Below are 27,832 nucleotides of genomic sequence, written 5' to 3' on the forward strand. Positions count from 1 at the left end.
TCAATTTCCTCTACAACTTCATGCTCAGGTGATAGTAAACACGTAGCTATTACAATATTGATGTAAAATAAAATAAATGCACTATTTAATACACCATCTTACAGTCAACGTTAGCACACTGAAAATACTTATTAGTAGAGCCCGAAAGTTAGGCAAAATGTCTTTTTTATGTGGGCACACGCACGCGCACGCACACGCACATGCACATGCACACGCACACACACACACACACACACACACACACACACACACACACACACACGAAAGAGTTTAATAGAGAAAAGCATGTTTCCACACATTTCGGAACATTAGGGCCAATTCTTATTTTGCCTTTCTTTTTTGCCTATTTTAAGGTTTAATGCCTTATTTTGCCTTTTTTGCTTTCGATGGAGATTTTCTGCTATTATGCATACATTAAATACTATAAATCAGTACAATGAAATATTGTACGAATTCTGAATATATTAAATTGTTTGTGTTTGTAATTTGAAGTAATTTGCATGATAAGCATTATCGATTTCTGTATATTACAACTGATTGAATTGTTTAGTATTATATTTTATAGATCAACTGATGAATAATCGTTTGCGTTTGTAAATTTAATTAATCTGACTGGCTATGTCTATATTTTTAGTAGAGCCATCGATGTAGCTCAGTCGGCAGACTCGCTGGCCTGATGATCCGGAGCTGCGCTCGGACTTGAGTTGGATTCCTCACTTGGTCACAATGAATGGTTCCTTCCGAGGTTTTCCCCAGCTGTGGGACTGAAGCCGGATGGTCTATGGCGAGTCCTCAGCCTCACTTCATTTCACCCCCTTTGGTCTGATTACCTGGTTGGGTTTTTATCGAAGTTTTCCCCAACCACAAGGCAAATGCCGGGTAATCTTTTGGCGAATCCTCAGGCCTCTCATCATCTCACTACAGCTCGCCAAAATATTGTAAAAAAAATTGTAAAAAATTGTAGAAAATTACAAAATTGTAAAACTGTAAAAATTGTAAAAATTTTACTTGTTCCACATTTTACAGCTTCATCGCTCATGTAAGATCTATGGAATATAATAAATGAAATGAAAAAAAAAAACATATAAATGAAAACAATATTTTATTTTTAAAAAGAAGCACCTGTTACAAAAATTAAACGATATTTTTACATAATGGAAATCTATACTGAGAATCTCACTTCACATAAACACATTTACATTATTTGTGGCGGCGTACCTAAAAAGCAGCCCTATACTGATTAGACCAGTTACTGCTATTGCACCTCACACCACAAGGCAGTTGGTTTCTTTCGTCTGAGAGTTTCGGACTCTACAGATTCCAAGAAAACATTGCGGAGAGAGAAAAATAATAAATTCTCTGACAGATCGAATTGTATTTAAAGCAATTAGTCGGAATGGCACATTAGTTTGCGCTATTATTACTGATATGAGTCCATCTACACAAGAGCATGTTTTAAGTATGCTCAAATCACTTCGATGGAAGTAGAACGATCTTTTTCAATGATGAAAAACATTCTCTCTGACAGGCGGCTGACTATGTCAGCTGAGAAAAATTATCTTGTGACATGTAACCAAGAAAAACAATAGTAAGTACTGAAATATGGTACACAGGATTATTTTACTGTCTATTTTCGTAATTTTTAAATGCCTATTTTTATTATTTTACTGCCTTTTCTCTTAGTTTTAAGTGCTTACTTGCCCGCCTGTTTTAGCCAAAATAAATGCCTGAACTTCCGGGCTCTACTTATTAGGTACTGATAAGCGAAAATATTCAATTAACATGCAGTGTTCAAATTGAAGGGGAGAAGTAGAAGAATTTCCCCTTTCCGGATTTTTTGCCCAAATTCTGCATTCTTGTATTAATTCCCAACTGGGAAAAGAAAATTACTCCTGAAATATTATGCTACTATTCCATTCTGATACAATTTTTTATTATTTTAAATAGACTTACCACTTACTACAGTATCACTAAATCTTAACACCTTCTCTGGTGTCACAGCAATTAGAAGAGAAATAATAATAATAATAATAATAATAATAATAATAATAATAATAATAACAATAATAATAATAATAATAATAATAATAATAATGTATCCAATGCCTATCCACTTCACTTTACATGATTCGGGTTCCGTATATTGGGGACAGATGGCAGGACTGTGACCCATTTTGTAGTTGTACACCACTTCGGCGGGCCACACTGTACATGATTTATTTTTATTTATTTATTGGGTTATTTTACGACGCTGTATCATCATCTCAGGTTAGCGTCTGAATGAAATGAAGGTGATAATGCCGGTGAAATGAGTCCGGGGTCCAACACCGAAAGTTACCCAGCATTTGCTCGTATTGGGTTGAGGGAAAACCCCGGAAAAAACCTCAACCAGGCAACTTGCCCCTACCGAGGTTCGAACCCGGGCCACCTGGTTTCGCGGCCAGACGCGCTGACCGTTACTCCACAGGTGTGGACCTGTACATGATGTGTATCTGTGGAGAGTTATGTCGTGTATTAGGGTGAGTGTATGTGTAAGTATTCGTATAAGTGTAGTGTCTGGAATGAGTGATGATGATGATGATGATGATGAAGATGAGGAAGGGAGAAGGGGAAACCCGGTGCTGCACGTAGCCTACTCCTGTTGAATAGCACCAAGGGGGCCGCCAGGCTTAACGTCCCCGTCCGACGGACGAATCACTATCAACAGTGACATATGCCTTCTCTTCATATGCACTGCGAAGAGATTTGGGATTTAACTCAGGCATATTGGTGCACCATCTAGTGATTAAAAGTTGCGCACCGTCGTCTCTCCTAGTCCCGAGGAATCGAACCCGGGCCGGCTAGTCTGGAGGCGGACACGTTACCACAGAACTCGGCGGACATAATAATAATAATAATAATAATAATAATAATAATAATAATAATAATAAAATATCCCGATATTTGAACGGGTTTTCTCACCCTCCTCTACATTTTCTTCGTTTGAATACCGATTATATGCAATGTAAAGTCATTTTTAATTAACTTAAAAATTGACAGGTCGTATACACGTGTAAAAAATATGCAAATGAACCAACTTCCGGGCCTTCGTTATAATACGTTACGTAAGGCTCGTATTTTGCTATCACGATGCCCAGAAACTACCTCTATAAAGTACGGTCTGTAAGAAGCAAGCAATAGCCTATACAGTTTATATAGCCACACTACATTTCATTACTCTCGCTGCCAAGGTGACTTACAGAAAAGAAAAACTACCAAAACAATTTTTGTTCGAGGAGATGCATTTTAAACATAGGCAGACAGCGTAGAAAAAAAGAGTTGAATATTGTCAGAGGCAGGTCGGCGTGTCTCTGTGTGGCAGCCAGACGCTAGTGTGTGTCTGCAGACATTTAATTAAAATAGGAGGATTTTAAATGAGTGGCACATTGCATTTACAGCAACACAGCAACTTCATATTTTTCAAACACCTCAAATGGACCACAGCAAAGCGCAGTAGTTAAGATTTAAAACTACAAATTTTTATAGTTTATTATTGCACATTTATAACTGGACGGGAATAGTTAGAGGTTAAAACTTTCCACTTACAAAGCTTGTCCATACTTCTAATCTGTAGATACACACCCTATAAAGTTGGCATAGAAGCCCATAATAATTACAAAGATGTCGATTTATGTGACTTGTGCAGACTACTGAACAATAATACTTTACACAGATCATACTTTACCTGCTTTACCTGCAGACTTATTAAAGGCTTTACCAATAACCAAAAATGTATTTAAAAATAGGCTTAAGGACTTTACTAATAGACGGTAGTATATTATACACACTATTTAAAGGGTGTAATTGACGTTTTGTTATTTGAAGTGTTGTATCAGTGGAAGAAGTATGTCAGTGAAGTTTGTTGTGTAAGTGAAGTGTGTTTGTGTCAGTGACGTTTTATAGTTTATAGGGGTAGTGCAAAGTATTTGAACAGCGAAATGTTTTTGAAGTGTTAGTGAAATCAGGATGGTATCAGTTAAATGTGTCGTAGTTCCAGTGCAGTGAGTGAGTTGACAGCGAAATGAGTGTCGTGCTGAAAGGTACTTGTGCATGTATGAACATATACTTAGTTCGAACTTAGGGTTAAGATACAAATTAGATTTACTTTAAATGATCGTGCTTCATTTAATTTGCGATGCTCATTATTATTATTATTATTATTATTATTATTATTATTATTATTATTATTATTATTATTATTAACTGTGTTCTATTAATTGTCATTATTGAGTGTAACTAGTTACCACTGCCACCGGGTATTTACCCATTTGCAGTGTGAATAAATATATACATAGAAACCTAAAGTAGCCTAATAATAATAATAATAATAATAATAATAATAATAATAATAATAATAATAATAATAATAAAGGTAGTAATTTGTCCACACTTCATTCAATATCAATATTTGTGTATAGACTATACACTATATAGTCTCAGGTAGATAGGCGTCTTTGGTTCGAATCTCATCTGATGACTGGATATTTGGTCGTTATTAAATCTATATTCTTTGTGATCTTATATTGAGGCCCGACATCATGCTGACCCTAGGTCCAAGGCGTCCTGTCACTCTTTATCTAGAAATTGCCTGAACACGGAAAACGACCAAACATCGACAAGAACTAATAACAAGAATTTGATCCTCATGCAGACTTCAATTGGCACATTACATGTGTTACCATGCCAGTGGTATAAACGTAAATTTGTAGAAGCACTACAATTATGGCTATTGTGAGCAGAAAAGACTCCTCCAAATCACAGGGTAAAACCTGGATTTCTTATAATTAATAAAGTTTTATTACTCCATTACATTTCAGACAAAATATTTTCGTAACCTGTCAATATAGTTCGTACGAAATTAAATATTTAAATTGTGTCCTTTGTAGTGTATATTATAGTCAAATGAGAAACATAATTACTTTCTAAAATGTGAGTTTGAGGGCTGTCAGGTAGAATAAATTATGGGGGCATCTTGAGATGCCGTCCAGTGTACACAACGAACGGGTCAGTGATCTATGGTTCTTCAGGCTCCAGACTGCCGACATCAAGAGCATAGGGGCCCCCTCAAGGGGATCGTACTACGCCCTCCCGTTCATTATCACCTGCTTCCGCCATCACCACCACAACCCCATTCATAACAAAATGCTGTCACGAACTACTGTAAAAAAAAGTCATACATAAATGTCGGCTTAGAATGCGCTGAATAGTGCTCCATAAGTGTTGGCGGAGGGAATTTGGAAATCTAGGGGGCAACAACCAACAACAAAACAAACACGCACACAGACACACACAAAAGAAAGAATTCCTATATATCTAGTACTTATCAAGCAAGAATTCCCAGAAGTTCATGTAAACAAATTTCTTTTTTATTCTTTGCATTCAACTTCTTAAGACTATTTATTCTTTTCGTATTTTTTCTACATTCTTGTGTCATTATTTCACATACTTTAATGTCTTTCTTTTTTCCATAACTACCTTCACAACCCTCCAAGGAGTGTAAAAGAGATAGCTATGCTTCTAGGTTAAATTGTCCACTTCAAAATGACCAGAGGAAAAGTGGTCACAAATAAAAAATGTCCAGAGCAAAATATCCAAGGGAAAAATGTCCAGTATAAAAATGTCCACTGGCAAAATATCCAGTATAAAAAAAAAGTCTGCATTCAAAAATGCCCATAAAAACGTCCATAATTGGAAGAAAAAACCCATTTTTTTTTACAAAAGCAGTAACCAGGAGAAAGAGTACAAAGTAAAATGTTTTTTCAGATTGCTAAGCGACGCACCAAATTTTAAATCAAGAGTGACAGAATGGCTGAAATTATATGTTCACAAAAAAGGAAACACATTCTAGTACACATTGGCTTTTCGTATCACTTTCATTCAAGGAGCAAAAATGGTAATAAATTATATTGGAAGCGTGTAGAAAGAAGCACCTGTGATGCGAGAAGTGTGGCCAATGCCGATATGGATAACTTACATGTAAATAAACCAAGAAAACATTTAATTTTTATGGACATTTATATAAGTGGACATTTTGCTAATGGACATTTCTGTTTGCGGACGTACTTAAATGGACATTTTAACCTCCAACCATAGCTATCGAAAAATCTCTTGTAATATATTATTATTCTTGTAGGCTGATTATTATACTGTGTTAATAAATATTATTAAAGGACTGTCCTACCAGGAGGAGATTGAAAAGTAATGCAGATTCAACGCAAGTATTTAAGTTAACATGTAATTACATAAGATGATATGTAATTAGTAATTACTTATGTTGACAATGGGTGGATTAATAAAAAAATAGGTTTACTTTTAATTTGGTTAGCTTTGCTTTTATTTAGGCTTTATTTATAGTTAGACTAACTTCTACGTTTATGCTATGTGTTAACTGGTTATTTTATTACTGAGTAGCTGTAGTTACTGTAATATTACTGGGTATTATATACCATTGCCACATACATACCTACATACATACATATATACATACATACATACATACATACATACACATATACGTTTCATTAATAATTTACAATTAAGTACTAGAAATACTTTTTTGTTTACGTTTATTTCCATTTACTTCTTTCTCTGTACAATTCCTTTATTTCTTATCTTTCCGTTTCCATCTTATTTTATATATTTTTATTCTCAATTTCTTTTATCCGTCTCTTTATATTTGTTTCATGTCTCCTCCTACATCAATTTACTTTACTACTTCATTCCGTATTCACTATTACATTGTCTTCTTTCTTTCTATCTTTCTTTTCCAGCATATTCCTTAATTATTTTCTCTGTTTTTTCTGCTTTTCATTATAGCCTACATATATTATTTTCTTACTTATGTCTCTTTCCATGTATTCTTACTTCCATTGAGTTTGATTCTTTTCATGATTTCTTTTTCCTTATTTTTCTTACTACCATATCGAAATTATTTTGTTATTTTTCATTTCGATTTACGTAATAATTTCCTTTCTTCACTTTTCTGTCAATTACTTTCGTTCTTTCTTATTTCCCTACTTCCTTGTTCTATCTTCGTCTCTTATTTTTGTTTCCACTCTTCCTTATATTTACATTTTGTCGCACTTTTCTATTTTACTTATTTTATTTTATTACCTGATTTAATATTTGGCTTATGTGTACATATATTAGCAGGCAGTACATCTCACTTGACAATATGTGCCAGAGGCAGAACAATTTTATTGTTCATAGACATCTTAAGTCTGATTAGTAAAATATGTTACTGGTCAGCGATGTAGGCAATGGAGGAGAAACTGGTCACCCTATCCCATTATCATTTGGCTTAATTGCCTCATGGATAACACCTTATTGGTGCCACTTATAAGGTTACAATCTATCTTCAGACAGTTTACTAAGCAACAACACCCATCCATATACACTTCTATCCATCTACCTACCTACCTACCTACCTACCTACCTACCTACCACCCATATTTCGATTCCTTGGTTACTTTCCTTCATATTTATTTCCTTAGTACTCACTACCACTCCTTAACACAGCCATTATTATATACAAAACATACATGAAAACTGTATTACAGTTAAACTACAGTCTAGTATATACAGTCACGAAGCTTGAGTTGTGAGGGTGCTAGGAACAAAAGACTGTGCCGGTACTATTTCGCATTGTCTGTAATGAGGCGATATTAGCGATCCTAGTGGTAGGCAACTATCTATGGATGCATATTTACTACATATTGAGCTTCGTGACTGTATATACTAGACCGTGGTTAAACTTCATTAATTTTCCACAAATCATTATGAAGAAAAGGAAAATGATTAACGATATTAAAGCATCATTAACTAGTAAATGTAATTAATATTAAGATTAAGATTGCGAGACACACAGTTAACTAGATAACTAAGCTTCTAATTTTCCTGGAGAGTCCAAGTAAAATTTATTATGGACAGAGATGCAAGTGACCAGACTATTTCTGTCGTCACATAATTTCTGGTACATTCACTATCATCTTTATAATCGATCGAGAAAACAATGAGAAACTGTTGCACTGCATCCACGAGAAATCTATGAAAATGACGGTGAAACCAGAGTCCTTGATGCAAGATGATATTACTACGAAATCGCCTATGAAAAGAGATTATGTATTGCATTTTAAGAATTCTTTCACAACTTTTAGAATTTTTCTTTTTTTTTTTTTATACTGCCAAGTTAATACTAGTTTTAATTATGAAAAGTCGGAAAAATTACATCTTGGAGGAACGACACTCGAGAGGAAATTAAACTCATAATAATATGGGAAATGCCTAGTAAAACTACCGACAGGATTTACAAACCAGTTATATTACCGGTTGTTGTGTATGGTTATGAAACTTGAACTCTCACTTTGAGAGAGGAACAGAGGCTAAGAGTGTTCGAGAATAAGGTGCTTAGGAAAACATTTGAGCCTAAGAGGGATGAAGTTACAAGAGAATGGAGAAAGTTACACAACGCAGAACTGCACGCACTGTATTCTTCACCCAACATAATTAAGCACATTATGTCCACATGTTTAAGATTGGCAGGGCATGTAGCACGTATGGGCGAATACAGAAATGCATATAGGCCTAGTATGTTAGTTGGGAGACCTGACGAAAAAAGATCTTTGGGGAGGCCGAGACGTAGATGGGAGGATAATATCGTCGTCGTTCCTGCAATAACTCCTATGTGACATATTTATTGATTTTCAGATTTTTGCTCTATTTAACTTAAATAGTGATATAGCAAATAATAAAATCGCCTATATCTAATTATATTTCCTTTTTTTTTTTTTTTTTTTTTTTCGAAAATGTAAGAATTCACAATCCCCTATGTACGGCTGCCATAGGATGAATAAATGTGTTTTTTCCTCCTACTGAAAAATTACATATTTTGCACATAGGAGTTATTGCAGGAACAACGACGATATTAAAATGGATTTGAGGGAGGTGAGATGTGATTATGCTAGGGACTGGATTAATCTTACTCAGGATAGGGACTGATGGCGGGCTTATATGAAGACGGCAATGATACTCCGGTTTCTCTAAAAGCCATTTATAAGTAAATTTTAATTATGTTGTTGTTTAGTCAATGTCCGAAGAGAGGTCTGAACCTCACAAGTGATACCAAAAAGGCAACACTTATGAGACAACTAGGCCAGGAGATAATGGGGTAGGGTGGCCAGTTCCTTTCCCCCACATTGCATACTTCCCCGAGTATTACACTAGTCAGACTTCTTTTAATTATGATGGTATTAGAGTGATATCCAAGAAGTTCTCTCATTAAATATGTATTTGAAAAAAAATGAAAACAAACTACTGAAACCTTATACGACTCAAAATCATATTTGACTACCCCAGACAGCTTATTTCATTACAAAATAATGACAGTGTCACTAAAAGCCGAAATAACCTGAGAAAACCTACCAAACGTGTGCTTGTTCACTATAAGTTTCATAAGTGTTCCGCGGTATGGAATCCCGGTTGCCACTGGATGTTTTTTTTCTTACTCTTTTATTTTAGTTCTCCGTTGTTTTATGCTGATCTCTACAAAATATCGTCGAGGCTGGTCTAGATCTCCGCGTAGGCACTGGTGCAAGCTAATAGAGTCCCGCTAGTAATTAAATATGTGGGACCTCGGATTGCATTCTTCTCGTTTACCGTAACATATGATACGGATCCCTGCAAACCTGTTCCTAGAATTCTAGGTGTTCCGTATTTGGACAAGTGACGTAACGTGACAGAAATCCTGATGATATCGGCTAGTTAAAAGCAAACCTGATTGCCCCAAAGCTGTGTACGTAGCACGCAATGCTCACACAGAACGGTCGTCATTGTACTCTGCACTTCTACACGTTCTTAACACCTTAGTGCCCAACATTCCAACCTCATCGCCAAAATTGTAAACACAACTTGATGATTTTAGGTTTCATTTGAACAAGAAGGTAATGGAAAGAAAAAAACTATTGGAGTTCAATAGTTTATATAATAAATTCTGAATATGTAACTGAAGACATTATTACAAAAACAATCCTTGTCAAAATTGCTATTTTTAAATAGAAAAATAAAAATAAACATAACAACACATGTCAGCTGTTTCCGTAGAACTTGTGTTTATCCTTGTGGCTATTGCACCTGACATGAGTCATTTTTGAAGTCTGTAAACATGTGAAATAGTAGCAAATGTGTCCTAAACTCAATTGAATTAAAAGTGACTAGGGCTGTTTTTGTAATAATGTCTTCAATTATATTTGTATCAGAATATCTAAATAGGCTATTAATAGTTAATTTTTTCTCACTTTTCCCTCACAGCTGTAAAATCACAGTCAATGATTCTTGATGTACAATAGTGGCAAAAAAACCGGACAGACCCTTGTAGCTGATTTCAGAGCTTTGTTCACTCCACAGCACGATAGACTGGTAACTAAGACTTTCGTGGTTCGAATCCTGCCTGGGAATGAAACTTTTTTTTGTCGCTTATTCAAATTTATTCCCAATATGTTTCGATTGCAGCGATATTTTACTACTTAATTAACTTATTATTCCCAGAACATGAATTTTACCAGCACTAGAATGAGGTGGTGTGGTCGTATGTATGTATGTATGTATGTATGTATGTATGTATGTATGTATGTAGCTAGTGAAATTTCATTTGTTTATGTAGAATTTGCAAGGATGGATTACCATAACAAAAAATAAAAAACCGGTCAGCCTTAAATTTCGCAGAAATGACTAATAAAATACAAATGTCAGAAAATGATGTTACATTAACTTCCACGCTCTTCGGATCGAATTATAGTAAGATGGTCAAAATAAATAAAACATTATCCAGCAAGGTGGCTCAATGATAACGCACTAGACTATAGACTAGCATGGAGGTCGTTGAGACAAACTCAGTGACCAGGCAATCTGACGGGTTTTTCAGATTTCCCCTCAGCCACAAAGGTAAATTCCGGATTGAAAATTAACATACCATGAATCATCACAGCGTTAATCACCATTATCATAATAAAAACTGAAATCAGTTAAAATGAACAAGCCATACTATATAAAATATTACTACAATAGAAAAAGAATCACAGCAATAGTCCATGGCCTATTGATACACCCAAAGATCCTACGTACACGATATGAAGTAGATGTTTAAGCGTGTTTAAACGTAACAAAATAAAATGATAGAAATAAATCTAGTAAATCTATCAGACACTCGCAAAACGTTATTTTTTATTGATTTATTTTCATCAGCTGTGATGGTTATTCTAGACTAAACGGCAGTTCGGAAGGCGGTCGGCTCCTACATGCGCCATGGCATTTCTGGCATGTGACGTCACAAGCTTGTACAGTAGAACCAATCAGAATCAGTCTATAACAAGTACTTCCAGAGTTCGTTTGTTCAAGTGTGAGTGTTTCAATACATTGAATAACTAACATTTACTGTGTATGTGTAAGATAAATAAATGGAACAAGAGACTGTGAAAAGACAAGTACTGCACAGGCAGGCGCGGGAAACAGTGTTTAAGGTGTATAATTATTTTAAAAACGTTGACGAGCAGAACGCTGCCGGCGATCTTGATGCTGGCTGCAACGTTGCCAATGCGCAAGAAACGACTGCAGAAGCATGTGGTGTGGGATTGAAAACCGTGCAAAGAATATTATTAGTGAAGGAAATAGTTTATGTTTGATGTCATGCTTATAGTAATCAAAGGCTAAGGTCATTATTGTCTTTTGATAATTTAAATTCTCTCCTGCGCTATTTGTATTTACACGTGCGCGTGAAGAATGATGTGGCAATGTTGCACGCTGCCTTGCTCTCTCTATCTGTCTCTCTCGACGCAAACGCTAGCAGACACCCGCCTTCCCAATTGCCGTCGACTCTAGCATCTGAATTACATGAAGGTGATAATGCCAGAGAAATGTGTCCAGAGTCCAGCGCTGAAAGTTAAGGCTGATTCACAATAAACCGGGAACGAAAACAACGAGAACGGAAATATTGTTAAAATAAATGTATTTAAATTTGAACATTCTTGTGAATGCTGACATTTAAATACATTATTTTAACATTATTTCCGTTCTCGTTCTCGTTTCCGTTCCCGGTTTATTGTGAACTAACCCTTTACCCAGCATCCGGAAAATCCTGAACCAGATAACTTGTTTCAACCAGGATTTGAAACCGGGCCCACTCGTTTCGCGGTCACACAAGTTAACCGTTACTATAAAAATTGTTAATACCCTTCATAGTACCGGTACAGGTAGTTATCGAAAGATCATACACGAATTAACACATATTGTTGAAAATAAAACAATAACAGACCATACACACACAATACTCTTTATCTAATCCTTCCATTCACCGAACAAGCGTAGTATCGAAGTGCATTGGCGTCATAGCTTGCGCAACTAAAATTACAATTATCTTAACTTTTTAAAGTCACTTTCAGATGGTGTAGGGTAAACATTGGTAATTCCGTGGCAGTGGTTATTTCGTGATACTTTTTCTTTGCTCTTTTGTGAACTAACCAATGGTGTTACGAGATCCAAATTTCCGCCAAGGGATTGCATATGTTGTCCAGTTTCCAGAAACATACAGCTAAGCTCTGTGTTGTAGTTGCTTCAGTGAGCTTTTATGTTTGGAGAGATCAAGTTTGCGTCGACTTCTCAGGCATACAAATTTTGTGTATGTCTGTAATTGCATTACAGGCTTATTACTAAAGGTAAGCATATGATATTTGGTACAAAGATTTATTGTATCTTCATGAAATTTTAGGAAATGTTTTTGGAATTTTAGATACATCTGTAGTCGCCATATAGGCTTAACTTTACTGATAGAAATCTTAGCTGTTTGAGGCGAAATTTTGTTGAGCATTATGTGTTACAATTTTTAAAATAGTATAAAATGTATTACAATAGGAATTTTAGAAATCTGAAGACAGGATGTGATAACAAAAAAGAAAACGGAGACGCAATGGATTCAGTGTAGCTTCTGTTTGATTTGTTATCATGCTAAGTGTCGATGATATGTGCTAGATGACTTGCAAGAATTGTGACAGAAGATGGAACATGGCTCCACCATTTTGGACCGGAGACAGAGGCAGACAATGGAGTGGCATCATGCAAATTCACCAAAGAAATAGACATTCAAAAGTACACCTTCGGCAGGAAACGTTATGGCTGTGTTTTTCGATTCAGAAGGACTGTTGCTTGTGGACATCATGCCACACGGAACCACCATTAATTCTGACGGGTATGTTGCAACTCTCAAGAAACTTAAAGTTCGACTGAGTCTTGTTCGACGACATTGGGAGAAGCAGGATGTTCTGCTATTGCACGACAACGCACAGCCATATGTCAGTCACAAGACCACAGATCAGATCAGAAAATTCGGATAGACAACACTGAAACATCCGCCTTACAGTCCTGAACTGGCACCGTGCGATTACCATCTCTTTGGTAAACTGAAGGATCCCTTCGCTGAACGAGGTTAGAAGATGACTCCCTTGTGCACACTGCTAAAGAGTGGCTCAGACGTGTTGGTCCAGACTTTTACCGTGCTGGTCTACAGGCCCTCGTTTCTAGGTTACATAAGGCAGTTGAAAGGGACAGGGATTATGTGGAAAAGTGACGTTTTGTTCCTTAAGGACGCATCTACATTCTGTGAAAATAGCAAAGCTGTAGGATAAAAATATATTTTTTAAACAAACGTTATGCATTACTTTTGGTGTTACCCTAGTAATATAGGCTACATAAAGTCCATAATAAAAGTGTTCACCCTTTCAGGGCAAAGAAGATCCCTTTTCAATTTCAATTTTTACTTTTATTTCATTCTTATTATGTGTTCATATGTATTTCTATGTTTTCTTGCTATGAATATTAGACGGAAATACTATGTTTGAAGTCTTACAACAATGAATGAGAATTTCATTTGACTTTAATGAATTTTTCCACAATTCTTCTACCTCTCACGAAATTACCAAGGTTATCACGAAATAACCAACCTTTCAGCTTGAGTTGTAAAAGTGGTTTTTGGCACATATTCAAGAACGTATCCAATCTTTTATGTCTCCAGATTTGTACAGCAAGTTATAGTCTTTTAGATGAAAAAATCGGAATAAGGATATATTTACACATTTGCATTTTAAATTAGTTTTCATGAAATTATCACGAAATTACCAATGTTTACCCTAATTCTGTGTACACAATGCCACTTTTGAAAGTGCCTGTAATTTATTGCGCAAACCGCAAGTAGCATATGCATATGCAATTATTTTAAGTTGCATGTCGTTTACATTGAGCGACTCTAACCCTTCTCGGTCAACTAGACATTGCAAGCAATTTAAGTTCATCGTAGACGAGTACTTTTAGTCGCTTTCTATATAGTCAACTTTTTTCGACACCTACTGTAAAAGTCTGTCATGTAACAGAATACAATTTAACTTGCCTCACTGGCCTTCATAAGAATCAAATCCACGGTTCTCCCCTTCTGCTCAATGTTGTCCTCATCCCATAAATGCATGCCTCATTTGCAAAATGATTACCACACATGAAAAAAGTCTAGCCAGATAATACAATAATGTCTTGAACTTTAGTTTATATGATGATAACATTCCCTGGGCATAAACAAGATTCCGGAGAGAGCTTTCTACGGACAAGAACTGAAGCAAACGCGTTACAATTTAGATGAAATACTTTCTTTGTATATAAGTAATACTGTTAGAAGAAAGCAGACAGCTTCCGTTTTTCAGGTTACCGTCGATGATGGTGGTTTGACAAGGGCACCATCACATCTTAGATTTGCAGTTTCAATCCACATAAAGAACAATAGGGACTTTAAGATCTATTAGAAAAATCGGTGTAACGTCCTTCGGAAAGTATGCCCCATACCGTAAATTAACATCATGTAAGATAATTATCACTGAGAAACAGAGCTCCACGCAACAATACTGGTCTATCAATATTCCGCGACACTAATCATTGATCATCATCATCATCGTTTATCAGCCTGTCATCAAGAGGAATACATTTAGTCTTACTGGTGTCGCAATCTCAAAATATAATGGCAACGAAAAATATTCAATAGTCTTCCTGAGGACATTAAAAGTCATAACAAAAACAGTTAAGGCCAAACTAAAAAATTGCTTAATTTCTCACACCTTCTATTCTGTGGATGAATTCTCGACATTTCACAATACTGTGTAAATAAGAATGTAATAATCATGTGTACAATCATATCATATATCATTAAATGGGAACCACCAACATGTTAAAACAAATATTAATGTAGCTAATAATTCTCTTTATATAGTTCATACATTATGTACGGTAACTAACCCATATTTGCATTTTATATGATGAACGTAAGAATTGGAGATGTTCCTTATTTTAGCTACAAAGCAACAGTAAGAATATTACTGAGCGAATAAACCTATTAATCTATGTATTAATATAGGAGGTGGAAGTTGCATAGCGTATACATATGAGCCATTCAGAGCAAGAGTGGTGTACGTAAAAAATGAGTAATGAGGGTTAAAGTAAACATTCTGTAAAATACAGCGCAAAGTAGCAATTAATATTCAATTTATTTAAACTATTAGTAGTCAGTGAATAGCAAGAAGACCATATTAATTGCTACTTTGCACTGTATTTTACAGAATGTTTACTTTAAACCTCATTACCAGGGAACGGATTTATATGGACTAAAAATATATGAAATATGTAAATATATATGTAGTTATTTTTACCAAAATATGGAATTAAATATGGATTTTTACCAAAATATGGAATTAAATATGGACTTAAAATTATAAAAAAATGACTATGTACGTTAAATATTGGTACATTTTAATCAAACTAAACAAAAAATATAATGGACGTACCTTATCTTCCAATGTAGTTTCAACAAAACACAATTTTTATTGTCTGTTACCATAACAATAGGTTACAAACATTTCTTTCAAGTGCTGAAAAGTGAATCTTCTTCTATTGTCTCTGAGGATAGATTTATACTGACTAAAAGAGCGTTCGACGTCACAAGAAGTAACTGGTACATAATTCAATTTCACAATGTCTGCTGGGGATAAGTCCAAGTTAATCTTCACTGTTGATTCACCACTCATCACAGCAACAACCTTTTGTAGTTCTTCATATCCAGGGTTTTTTGAAAGTACAGTGTCCACCTTAGCTCTTACTGCATCTGCAACTTTACCTCTACCACGATTCAGTTGTTCCACAGTACTATTTATAATTTCAAAACTTTCAGATAGTGAAAGGTGCCTATTTTGGAGACTTTTGAGCGTTTTTATGATGCATGAAAATGTATGCTGAATGTGAGCTAAGTCATTCTTCACACTTATGTCACAGGTAACTGTTTTCGCAGTATCAATTGAGACTGCATCTTCAGAGTCCAATGCAAGGAGAACATTGTTAATAGAGTCTATATGTTCGGCATAATATTCAACTGCTTCTAGCCATGTACCCCATCTAGTTAAAATTGGCTTTGGTGGCAATGGAATTTCAGGGTACATTTCTTTCAACACGTTAACTCTACTGGGAGCTTTGAGAAATACTTTTTTCACTGATGAAATCAACAAATCTACTTTAGGGAAATTGTCTCTGACCACTTCTGCCACACGATGAAATGCATGCGCCACACAAGTAAAATGAGTCAATTTAGGATATACAACAGATAATGCTTGTCCAGCTTTGACCATATAAGGGGCAGCATCGCTAATAAAGAATAACACATTATCGTACATAATACCCTTTGGCCACAGGATACCCATAGCTTCGTTGAACAGTTTAACTATAGTTTTGTTATTGCACTTTTCTAGAACATCACAATGTAAAAGAATTCGTTCAGAATATTGTTCACTTAACAAACCGATAACTACATTACCAACAAGTCTACCTTCTTTGTCGGGAGTCTCATCAATGGAAACCCAAATTGAACTATCTTTAATTTCATCTCTTATCTTCTGTATTGTCTCATCGTAGATGGATGGAGCATACGTCTTCCTAAGTGTTGACTCATCCGGGATTGTATGTTGAGTATATTTTTCAAGGAATTCCCTGAAGACCTTATTCTTTAGTTTGTAGAGAGGAATATCAGCAGAGATGAGAGAACGGCACAGGTCGATGTTAAACTTAGATCTTACATTCGATGTTGTTGGTTGTGTTAAAAACAATTGTCTCTGCTTGGAATTTAGTTGTTTGTTGGCCTGATGTTTACTAGTTGTAATGTGTTGTTGCACCAGGAACTTTTGTGTAGATGATACTGCACACTGACACAAATTACAAAATAATATTTTATTGTCAGTTGATAAACCATCTTCTTTAAATTCTGAAATGTAACTTGTTAGTTTTGATTTTAAATTGACTGAATGACGTACTTTTGGCATATTTACCGTCTTTATAGTATGATTTACAAAACTGAACCTATGTGTACTCTGACTGGCATTTAACTGTTGAGCTGCACAACTGAAGTCTGTTAAAAATTTTAAATTAAATTAATACAGTTTTGTAACTTACTTTCCCATTGTTGATAGGACTGCTAATTTTCAAATAACTCTGATGTTAAAGGGATTACTGAACATGTGTTTAAATCTCTATTGTTGAAATGTATTTTTAAAAGTTAATGGAATTTTGTTTTGTTTTATTGTTAAACCTAATATAATATGGACTGTTTTATATGAAATATGGAAAATATATGGAAATTAACGAAAATATGTACTAAATTCTAAAATATGGAAAAATATGGAAAATAAAAGTAGGATTTTTCAACCCTACACATTGTGAAACATAAAGATAATGCAAAATATAAATTATATTAGCTTTATAAGTAAATATGTATTTACATATAAATCCTTTCCCTGCTCATTACCCAATTCTGACTTACACCACTTTTGCTCTGAACGGCTCATATGTACTGTACTTCTAAAAACTTTCATTTCACTAAGCCTTCAAATATATAGTGATTGCCACGGTCCAATATTCAATTTGAGATATTTGCAGTGAGTGAATTGATAGTACGACAGGTTTTCTATAAATATAAGATAATTCAAAAGCTCAACTAGGCCAGGAGATAATGGGATAGGGTGGCCAGTTCGTTTCCCCCTCCATTGCATACATCGCCAACTAGCTACGTATTACACTATAATTTATTATTATAATTTTAAGCAGAAAAAGACAAAGAAAGAAGAATCACTGTTGTGCAAACAACGGAGTTTTTCCATTTTGTTTCTTTTTTAATTTCTATAGTTATGCAACATTTTGTCCATTAAAAAAATAATTTCATTAGTACTGTTATAGAAATTTTTAAGTTTCAAACAATGGTTTTATCATTAAATGCTATGATACAGCTGATCCAGTGCCATTATGAAAGCTATAGGAGTCTTTCTCAAGGTCTGAAAGGATTTAGAACACTTAATTTAAAAGAAGGCCCATTTTACATTCGTAAATATGAAAAATTAATCACGAGGTTTGAGGAAACTGGTTCTATTGCGACAATAAATTTGAACGACCAAAGATAATAATCAATTATGTTACTGCTGCTGAAGTGCTTCAGATAAGTGATGAAACAAGTATAAATAATTGTTGTGAAATTAGAAGTGTTAAATGTTTATGCATCTTCAAACGAGTTAACAGCACAGTTTGAACAAGAAAGCATCTTACCCATATAAACTAAAACAAGTGTTCGCCCTCAAAGAAAGTGACAACCAGAAAATGCGATTTTCCTTTATTTGTGCTAGCAGAGATTCAATTTAATCATTGGCTGGGAAAAGTTTTCCGGACAGACGAAGCACACTTCTTTCTTAATGGTGGGATTAACAAAAGTAACTGCAAAATTTGATCTGAAAATGACTTCCGGTTGTAAATCGTCATGATTTGAAGTCACTGTATGGTGTGGTTTCACTTCGCAATTCATCATTGGTCCATATTTATTCCAAGAAAACAATGGAACAACCGAGAGTGTCACAGTAAAAAGGGAGCGTAAATAAAGTATGCTACAGAACTTCGTCACCCTTAGACTGAGGAATCACGATCTGGAAAATATAATTTTCATGCAAGATGGCGTACCGTTATATATCTACACCACTGTAAAACAACTGCTCGGACCTTTGACGATTGTGTCATCAGTAGGCACTTTCTAATAATATGACCTCCACGATCTCCAGATCTCAATCTGGCCGACTATTGGTTGTGAAGTTACCATACCTTAAAGAACGAGTTTTCGTGAGACACCTAACAACCGTACAGCAACTGAAAGATGCTACCACGCAAGAAATTGGGAATGTTCCAAGATATTTTCTGCAAAAATGCTGTTTATATTATCGCAGGAAGAATATATTTGTTGAACAAGAGAGCGACGGAATATTCCCAATGTTTTTTAAAAACCAAACCCCACTGTTTGCCCAACACGCCATTATGTTTTTATCCCTCCCCTCATATATTATAATATTTGAAACGCTTTATAGTTTGAAATGACTTTTGAATGGCCTTATATTTCGATTCTTCAACTTCACTACCTCACCACTACAACATACGACGTCTCTAAATAGTCTCCGTATTGAAAAGAGATGTTAAATTAATGGAAATACTGGTTGCCCTCTTCTGCCGTGTATTTCCATTATATGTTATATAAGAACAATTAACTTAAGCCAGAACTAATTCCATTACGTTAATGTTGAGGTCACATTTAAATTCGCATACATAGGTAATACTAGACCAGTACTGGTCGGCATTTCTTGACTCGTGAGTCAACCCCTTAATACACGAGCAGGTAGGAGTGAGGCATGACCTCCCTCCCCTCAGCCATCATTTGTTCATTCAATGTTAAGCAGTTTGGTTATCTCCCGATCCTCCCTTTCCCTTTGCTGTGTATTCCGGGCTGCATTTTATATGACGTAATCTTTGCCAACCACGATACTAGACAAAAACATTAATTGTCGTACCGACAAAGAACCTCCATTTAGTAGAACAAGTAAAGTCGATATAGAATTTAATAGTTAATGAGCATTTTGACGCGCGCGAGAAATGCCTGAATTTTGCATGTTGCTATCTCAATGAGAGACAGGATTCTACCTTCGGATTTTTCCTAGAATAAATATTAAGTCATGCTGAGAATGCTCTTCGATCTCAGACTCTAATCGGGACTGAATCCACAAGAACGATAAAATTCCTACCACGATTTCTACAAAGTACTGACAGGAGACCTTACGAACCATGAAACGGTTCCTCGCGAACCATGGTTTGGAAATCAGCGGTCTAGACGTTTATTGAGATATGACCGGAACTTGTTGCAATTATTCAAGGTGAATTTCTATTGGAGAGTTCCGCGGGATTTCCCTTCGATTTCTGTGGATGAATGCGAAGACAGCCTCCTCAATACGCATCATTAACTTTGGCATTAATTAGAAATGCCATTAACAGTCAGACTGTCGCAACAGAGGTCACCGATGTATACCTAATAACGTTCGTACTTGAATGACTGGGAATTCACAGCTACTTTTATTTTAACTGGGTATTTAACACACTAATGTTTTGCTATGCAAACACTTTAACTGCATACCTTCCACGCCCGACAGAATAACGTAGGCCCAAGTTTTGTACGTTGGTTCGTTTCTTATAGTAGGGAGCAAAGATATTGGCGGGTCGTACTTAGCACATTTTTGCACGTATCACCCCCTCTCTTCTGACCTGTCCATTGGGATGACTGACTGGCAGTGTGTCGATGCGTTCGGGTGTAGTTGCTTGCAAGCCAATCGTTGGGTATTGAGAGAGTAGTCATCGTAGCTGTTGTCTGTTCACTGTGTACATATTCAAACTGTAATTTTCAATACTAACAGTGGAATTCTTCTGTGCCTAGTTGAGCGACATGTCTAAAAGGGAGCGGATACGCAGAGCCAAGCGAAAGGAATTATTTATAGTGTTTACGAATACTTTAAAAAACTTTAATTAATACAACAAATTAAAATTTTCGTAATATATGATTGAAATTCTGGTTATTAAGAGAATGAGGAAAACAGGAATTAGGTCACTATAAGTTTACGTGAAATATTTTAAGATCTGTTAGTATATTGGCAATATACTCATTGCAGTGAAGTAAATCGTTAAAAATCATTGTGTTATTATTATTATTATTATTATTATTATTATTATTATTAAATTTGCACTGATGGATTTTATTTAAAATAGTATCACTAGCCATTGTTAAGTCAATTATATTATATAAAATAAAACCTGGGTACCGACACAATACTATTCACAAATTATTTACATCGACAACACCAGTGATTTTACTCACGGGACTGACTTCATCTTTTCTTGCAACCTTTGTTTTGTTCAAAAGGTCTCTGGTCACTGCTGTCATTTGGTCACCTGCTGTGATTCTTTCTGCCGGAAGGTCCCTGTTGACTTTCTTTGTCGCAATCCCAGGACCGCTGCCATCATTTTTGGCCTCATTTCTGAACAGCTGGAGCCATTCATCACGACTTCTACTCTTTGTGAAGAGGATGACAATAGGACGCGTCTTCCCTGGCCTGGATGGTATGCGATGTGCTACGCTTACATCATGTTGCACCAATTCACTATCACATATGACGTCCGATATTTGGTCAATGACTTCATAAGTTGATTGTTCATCGATCTCCGGAACTCCAAATAGCATTATATTGTCTCTGCGTGTGTATTGCTGCAGATCACTCACTTCCTGTTTGAGATGGTCATTTTCTTGCACTAGCTTCTTCATCTCCTCCTGCGTGGAGTTGAGTTCATGTGTTGTGTGCGCCAATTCCTCTCTAAGACTGTCGAACTTGGAAGATATGAATTCAACTGATTTTCTTAGTTCATTCACCTCAAAATACGAATGCTATTCGATATCAGTATAATAGGTATAAAATCATGTCGCATATTGTGTACCAGTAGTTTGTATTATAAGTTATAACCAAAGCTCGGAACTTGGGGACTTGTGTCGTGTGCATGAGTAAGGTTACAGGTACAACGTACACAAAGCTCACGCTGCAAGTGCTCAGGGACAGTCGTATATACTAAGAAAGTGGCCACAACTAATGACAGGAAGACGGACGAAGAAACTGTTATGTCGAAGCCAATGGCATTCAGAGAATTAAAGGTAAACGGTCTGTTTGAGGAATTAGAAAATACGTGTTATTCGAATGGGTATTATAGAAGTTTGAAAATACATTTTTTTTTTTTTAATTTTAGATACAGAATTTCGTGGAGAATTCGGAGGAGATACATAATTTTTTTCGAATGGAGAGTTTATATTTTGTAAGTTGTGCCACACACAAACTAGAGGCTGGAAACGGAATTCATTGAAAGGCATTGCAGTCCCTCAAATTGTAAAAAAATCTGTCCATAGCCATGGATCGAGACGTAGAGGGACCTGCCCTAGTAGTGACACACTAATTGAAAACTATTTTCGAGAAAAATTTAGGATATACTTATCTTTCTCAGATACGAGATCAGCTAGCAACTGCTGAAAATCGAACAGAAAACAGTAACAGTGAAAAAAATCAGTATTTTAAGTCTACTACCGAAAAATCTTCGAATGTAGGTAGTCATACACTGTAATAAAATGTACACAGCAGAACAGTAAATTTGATATATTCCTCATGTTTATTTTTATTATATATATTCTATGAAATTACGTGTTTCAACCTACCATAATATTATCAATATGTTGTTGCAGCCACAAACCACTTTTGTAGCAGACCTGACAGTACCTCCGTGCTGGAAGCGGAAGTTTGTTGACATGAAGTCCGGTCGCTTAGTCACGTGCAAAGACACAAGTCCCCAAGTTCCGAGCTTTGGTTATAACAAATGAAGTGTTCACATGTGCTGTTGTTTAATGATATAATTATAATGCTGCGCACAGAAATTGCACTAAATACTGACACACAGACAGTGTTTATATATAAACACTATTTCGATGTTATAGACTTTAGGTTATGTAGAGAGGAGTGAAAGATGTTTCGGAAGCGACCCTTCGAAGAACGTTTACAGCTAAAGTAGGGGTGGAACGTGGGTTGGGTTAGTATGAAGGGGTATACCTCCATCCGCCAATATTCCTGCTCCCTACTATAGTCCGCTGGTTGATAGGTTGGTTGACTGTCGCTCTGACTGGTCATGTTAGATGGTCAGTCTGGATTAGGTGGCTGATCTAGTTGTTCTGGTTAGGTGGCCAGTTTTGTTCGGTTTAGTTGGTAAGATTCACTGGCTGGATCGTGAGTTCGAATTCTTTCTTTGGAATAATGTTTAGCCCAGTGTCGTATCTGACCTAAATCGCGGTAGTCTCACCATACAGAGACCAAAAGATACGTTAGATATGGACTCTTTCAAAGTTATACTAAATTACAGCGGAAATATGTGGTATTACATTATGTCAAAGAATGGTACCAGACATAGAAACCCCAGAGTCAAGAATAGGGAACAGCTGAAATTGAAATGGGTAGGTAACCATCACAGTGGACACAATGCTGCTCGTGGAGTAAGTACAGAAGATAGGTAGATACCTAGAAAAAATGAAGAGTAGGCTATGTAGCATTTGGGGACTTGGGAAAGGGTTTGAAACTTATGGGGATCGTGACGGAAAATGGTGTGGACTGGAAACAGAGGAGATTATACAGTTATATTAAACGAGACAAAGTCAGGATAGGAGAAAAATATTAGAGGGAAGTGGAATAAGGAGAGGAGTACGACAAGAATACCCTTATCACCTATCCTGTTCAATATCTACTTGGAGGATTTAGTGAAGAACTGTTTTCAGAACATGGAAGGAGTGATAGTAGGAGAAAGAAAAATAAAGTGCTTAAGATTTGCTTATGATTTGGCGTTGTTAGCAGAAGAGAAAATGATACTAAAGCATATTCTAGCGGAATTAAATGACAGCTGTGAACAGTACAGGATGAAGATATATGCAAACAAGACGAAGACAAACTGAAGAAGCTCAACTTGCGAATTCGAAATGGGTCAGTAGAAAAAGTGAACAGCTTCAAATACTTGGGGTGTACTATAAGCAGAAATATGAGCTGCTGCCAGGAAGTCAAGAGGAGGATAGCAATGGCAATAGAAAACGGAGCATCTTCTACGGACTTCTGGAAAAATAACTAAGGAAGAGACTAGTAAGTGCTTCGTGCACAATATGGCACTGTATGGGGCAGAAACTTGGATATTATTTCACATTTCCCTTATTACTGAACAACACAAATTTTGCCTAGAGCTCTATTAGGGACAGAGTTCGTTTGCGTGTCGTAAATCTATGACACGGGAGCCACAACTTTAAATTCTCCCCATAGGAAGCTACGCTAAGGATTTTTATCATTCTTTAAAATCGCTTTCGTCTGGATTTGAACCTAAGGGCCTCGGGATCAACGGCAAACATGGTGACCTCGAGGCCGCCGAGGACGACTTCTTATTTAATTCGCTAAAATATGGGAGAAAGAATTCAATATGTATGTATTTTTTTTAAATTATGATTTATTTAACGACGCTCGCAACTGCCAAGGTTATATCAGCGTTGTTGGTGTGCTGGAATTTTGTCCCGCAGGAGTTTTTACATGCCAGTAAATCTACTAACATGAGCTTATCGCCGTTAAGCACACTTAAATGTCATCGACCTGGGCCGGGATCGAACCTGCAACCTCGAGCACAAAAGGCCAGCGCTATACCGACTACGCTACCTAGGCCGACTGTATGTATTTATTATTATTATTATTATTATTATTATTACTATTATTATTATTATTATTGAACAACATGCTCCATTACAGAGTAATACTACATGTTTTTAGGGTTTTTTCTTCCCCCACAATATACATTTGGATCTGAATTGTTGAATACGCTTAATTTAGTCTATTTTGGCTATTTACATTCATCATACTAATACAAGATACAAAATTATTATGTATGTATGTATGCATGTATGCATTTATGTATATATATGTAATATTTATAAGCAAGAAGCCTGTACATTATTATTTTACTTTCGTATAGATGTAAAGTATATAGAAACGAAAACGATGTAATATATGCAGTGGAAATTAAATATTAAAACGGTGGAATGTCGCACAAGAATGGTGGCAAATAAGAAACGGTGATAAGAAGATAGGAACTGAACATTTTCTCCTTAATTGAAAAAAAAAAAAAAAATTCAAATAAAGAAAAACTAGGCTAAAGACTGGAAGAACAAGGAAAGAAATAAAACCTCACATTCCAGTAATAAATTTTCATATATGATACAGAAAAGTTTAGGAGTAGGTAGAATGTGACAAACACACACATATCAGACAGAAGAACCTCCAGGGTATGTGAAGTGATGACTATGATTCTTAGGATGATATGTATGAGAAAGTATGTGTAAAAGTGTAATACATTGAACTATTTACTTTGTATAACAGTACATGTTTTCTCCCTCCACACAACTGACTGACAACCATGTAGTACTCGTCAGTCAACTGTCAATACCCAAGTTATTTTATTCATTCTTGAGTCTGCAATGCTCTGAAGACTCTTAATGTGACAACTACACGGACACAGTCGAGCCATTAAAAGAAAATGACGGAGCTAACGTGCAGGACTCTGTGTGAGGTACAAGCTGTTCCAGCGTCGCTGGTGGCGACGACTGACTTTAACGACGTCGTAACAACTGCAAAGTTTATGTTATTTGGTACACGAACGCTCATGAATGGAGTCGTGTAGAGTGGCTGAAGGTCTGTTTAGGATTTCCATCCGCACCGTAGCAAACGACCAGCTGAAATTTCTAAGACTGTGAAGAACTCAACTGTAGCCCATGTGGTACGGTACTTACAGGTTTCACCAAAAGTTTAAGGACACCCCTCCATAAGTGATGTTTCATTTATATCTTTATATTTATATGAAATCCCTTGGGGCCATATTCATAGACATTCTTAGCGCGGGCTTCCGGTGGATGATCAGCGAACTAAAGTTTTTCGTATTCATAAACTAGTGTTAGCGATGTGATATGATATGAATTCTGTACAAGTAATCACTCGACAGTCGGGGCTAGTTTAGCACGCTCGTAGCGTGAGCTAACGAAATGTCTATGCATAGCACCCTTGATGTTTATACAGGGACCAAATGATCTGTGAAAAATGAAGTTTTTGCTGCAAACCTAATCTGTCTATCTTCCAGACTGTGGGTTGTTTAATAACTGTCCGAAGACAGGTCAACCTCACAAGTGATACCAACAAGGCACCTCTTATGAGACAACTAGGCCAGAAGATAATGGGGTAGGGTGGCCAGTTCCTTTCCCCCTCCATTGCATACATCGCCGATTAGCTACATATTACACTAGTCAGACTTCAGATGCATACAAATAACTGAAGACATTATTACAAAAACAGCCCTAGTCATTTTTAATGAAATTGAGTTAAGGATACATTTGCTACTATTTCAAATGTTTATAGACTCCAAAAATGATACATGTCAGGTGAAATAGTCACAAGGATGAACACCAGTTGTACGGAAACAGCTGACATGTGTTCTATTTATTTTTTGGGTTCTGAAAAATAGCAATTTTGACAAGGGTTGTTTTTGTAACAATATTTTAAATTGTTCTTCCTCTGACACATATCGTGAAGTGAGATGTACTGCCTGATAATATACTGTACATATTCAATCAGACGAAAATTGTGGATTATATAACAGTATTTGTGTTATGAAACTTGTTAAAAATTACATATTGTGTAGAAAAAAATTAATTACTCCAGAACTTAAACACATCTGAAAGACTTATTGTGTAATTATTGTTTTCTGTTTAAAAAATTTGTGCCAATTCTTGCAGGCATTGTAACCCACATGGTTGTTTTTTCCTTCAGGAAAAATTGTCATTTCCTAAAATTATCTTGAGCTTGAAATTTGTGGCAAATAGACCCGGATCCGCCACTGCCATTTACAACATTACATTGGGAGTTGGTAACATTGGTGAATCAGCTTATTCCCTTCAATTTTAGTAATCAGCTGTGGAGTTTGCTACAAGTGTGGAAAGATTGGATTTCTTCCCTGAAAAAAAATGAAAATAGGTTGAAATTCAATGAGCATGGACGTGAAGTCGCGGATTATTGGGATGTGAAAGAATGACTGGAGATAATATCTAACTCCATTCCAAAATTCATTGATCTAAGTCAACCCATTCTGGAGTAATTAATTTTCTTCCTACACAACATGTAATTTTTCATAAGTTTCATAACAGAAAAATTGTTATACTTTATTTTATTTAATTGGGTTATTTTACGACGCTGTATCAACATCTAGGTTATTTAGCGTCTGAATGATATGAAAGTGATAATGCCGGTGAAATGAGTCCGGGGTCCAGCACCGAAAGTTACCCAGCATTTGCTCGTATTGGGTTGAGGGAAAACACCGGAAAAAACCTCAACCAGGTAACTTGCCCCGACCGGGATTGAACCCGGGCCACCTGGTTTCACAGTCAGACGCGCTGACCGTTACTCCACAGGTGTGGACATTGTTATACAATCCACAGTTTGGAAGATAGACAAATAGGGCTTGCAGTAGAAACTTGACGTTTCGCAGATATTTCGTCCCTGTATAAACATCAGGGTATTGAAGTGCAGTAGAGCATCGATTATTCGAAACAATTTGGGATAATTGATTTTTCGAATAACTGATCATTTACGAAAACAAATTGTACCCGAGTCATAGGAGCAGTATTAAACAAAGAAACACTGATATTAAACACAAAACTGTACATAAAGTATATATTTTGTATCACACGTCTTACAAATAACACAGAAAACTGACTAGCCTAGTT

The 27,832-nt window shown here is 36.0% G+C and overlaps 1 protein-coding gene across 3 annotated transcripts in view; it reads right to left on the reverse strand.

Annotated features, from left to right (window-relative positions):
• Cdk4 (Cyclin-dependent kinase 4) overlaps window positions 1-27,832 on the reverse strand; it is a 371,407-nt gene that overhangs the window by 289,274 nt on the left and 54,301 nt on the right. The gene's annotated exons all lie outside the window — the stretch shown is intronic.

This window comes from Periplaneta americana, chromosome 1, assembly GCF_040183065.1.
Source record: "Periplaneta americana isolate PAMFEO1 chromosome 1, P.americana_PAMFEO1_priV1, whole genome shotgun sequence".
NCBI lineage: Eukaryota > Metazoa > Arthropoda > Insecta > Blattodea > Blattidae > Periplaneta > Periplaneta americana.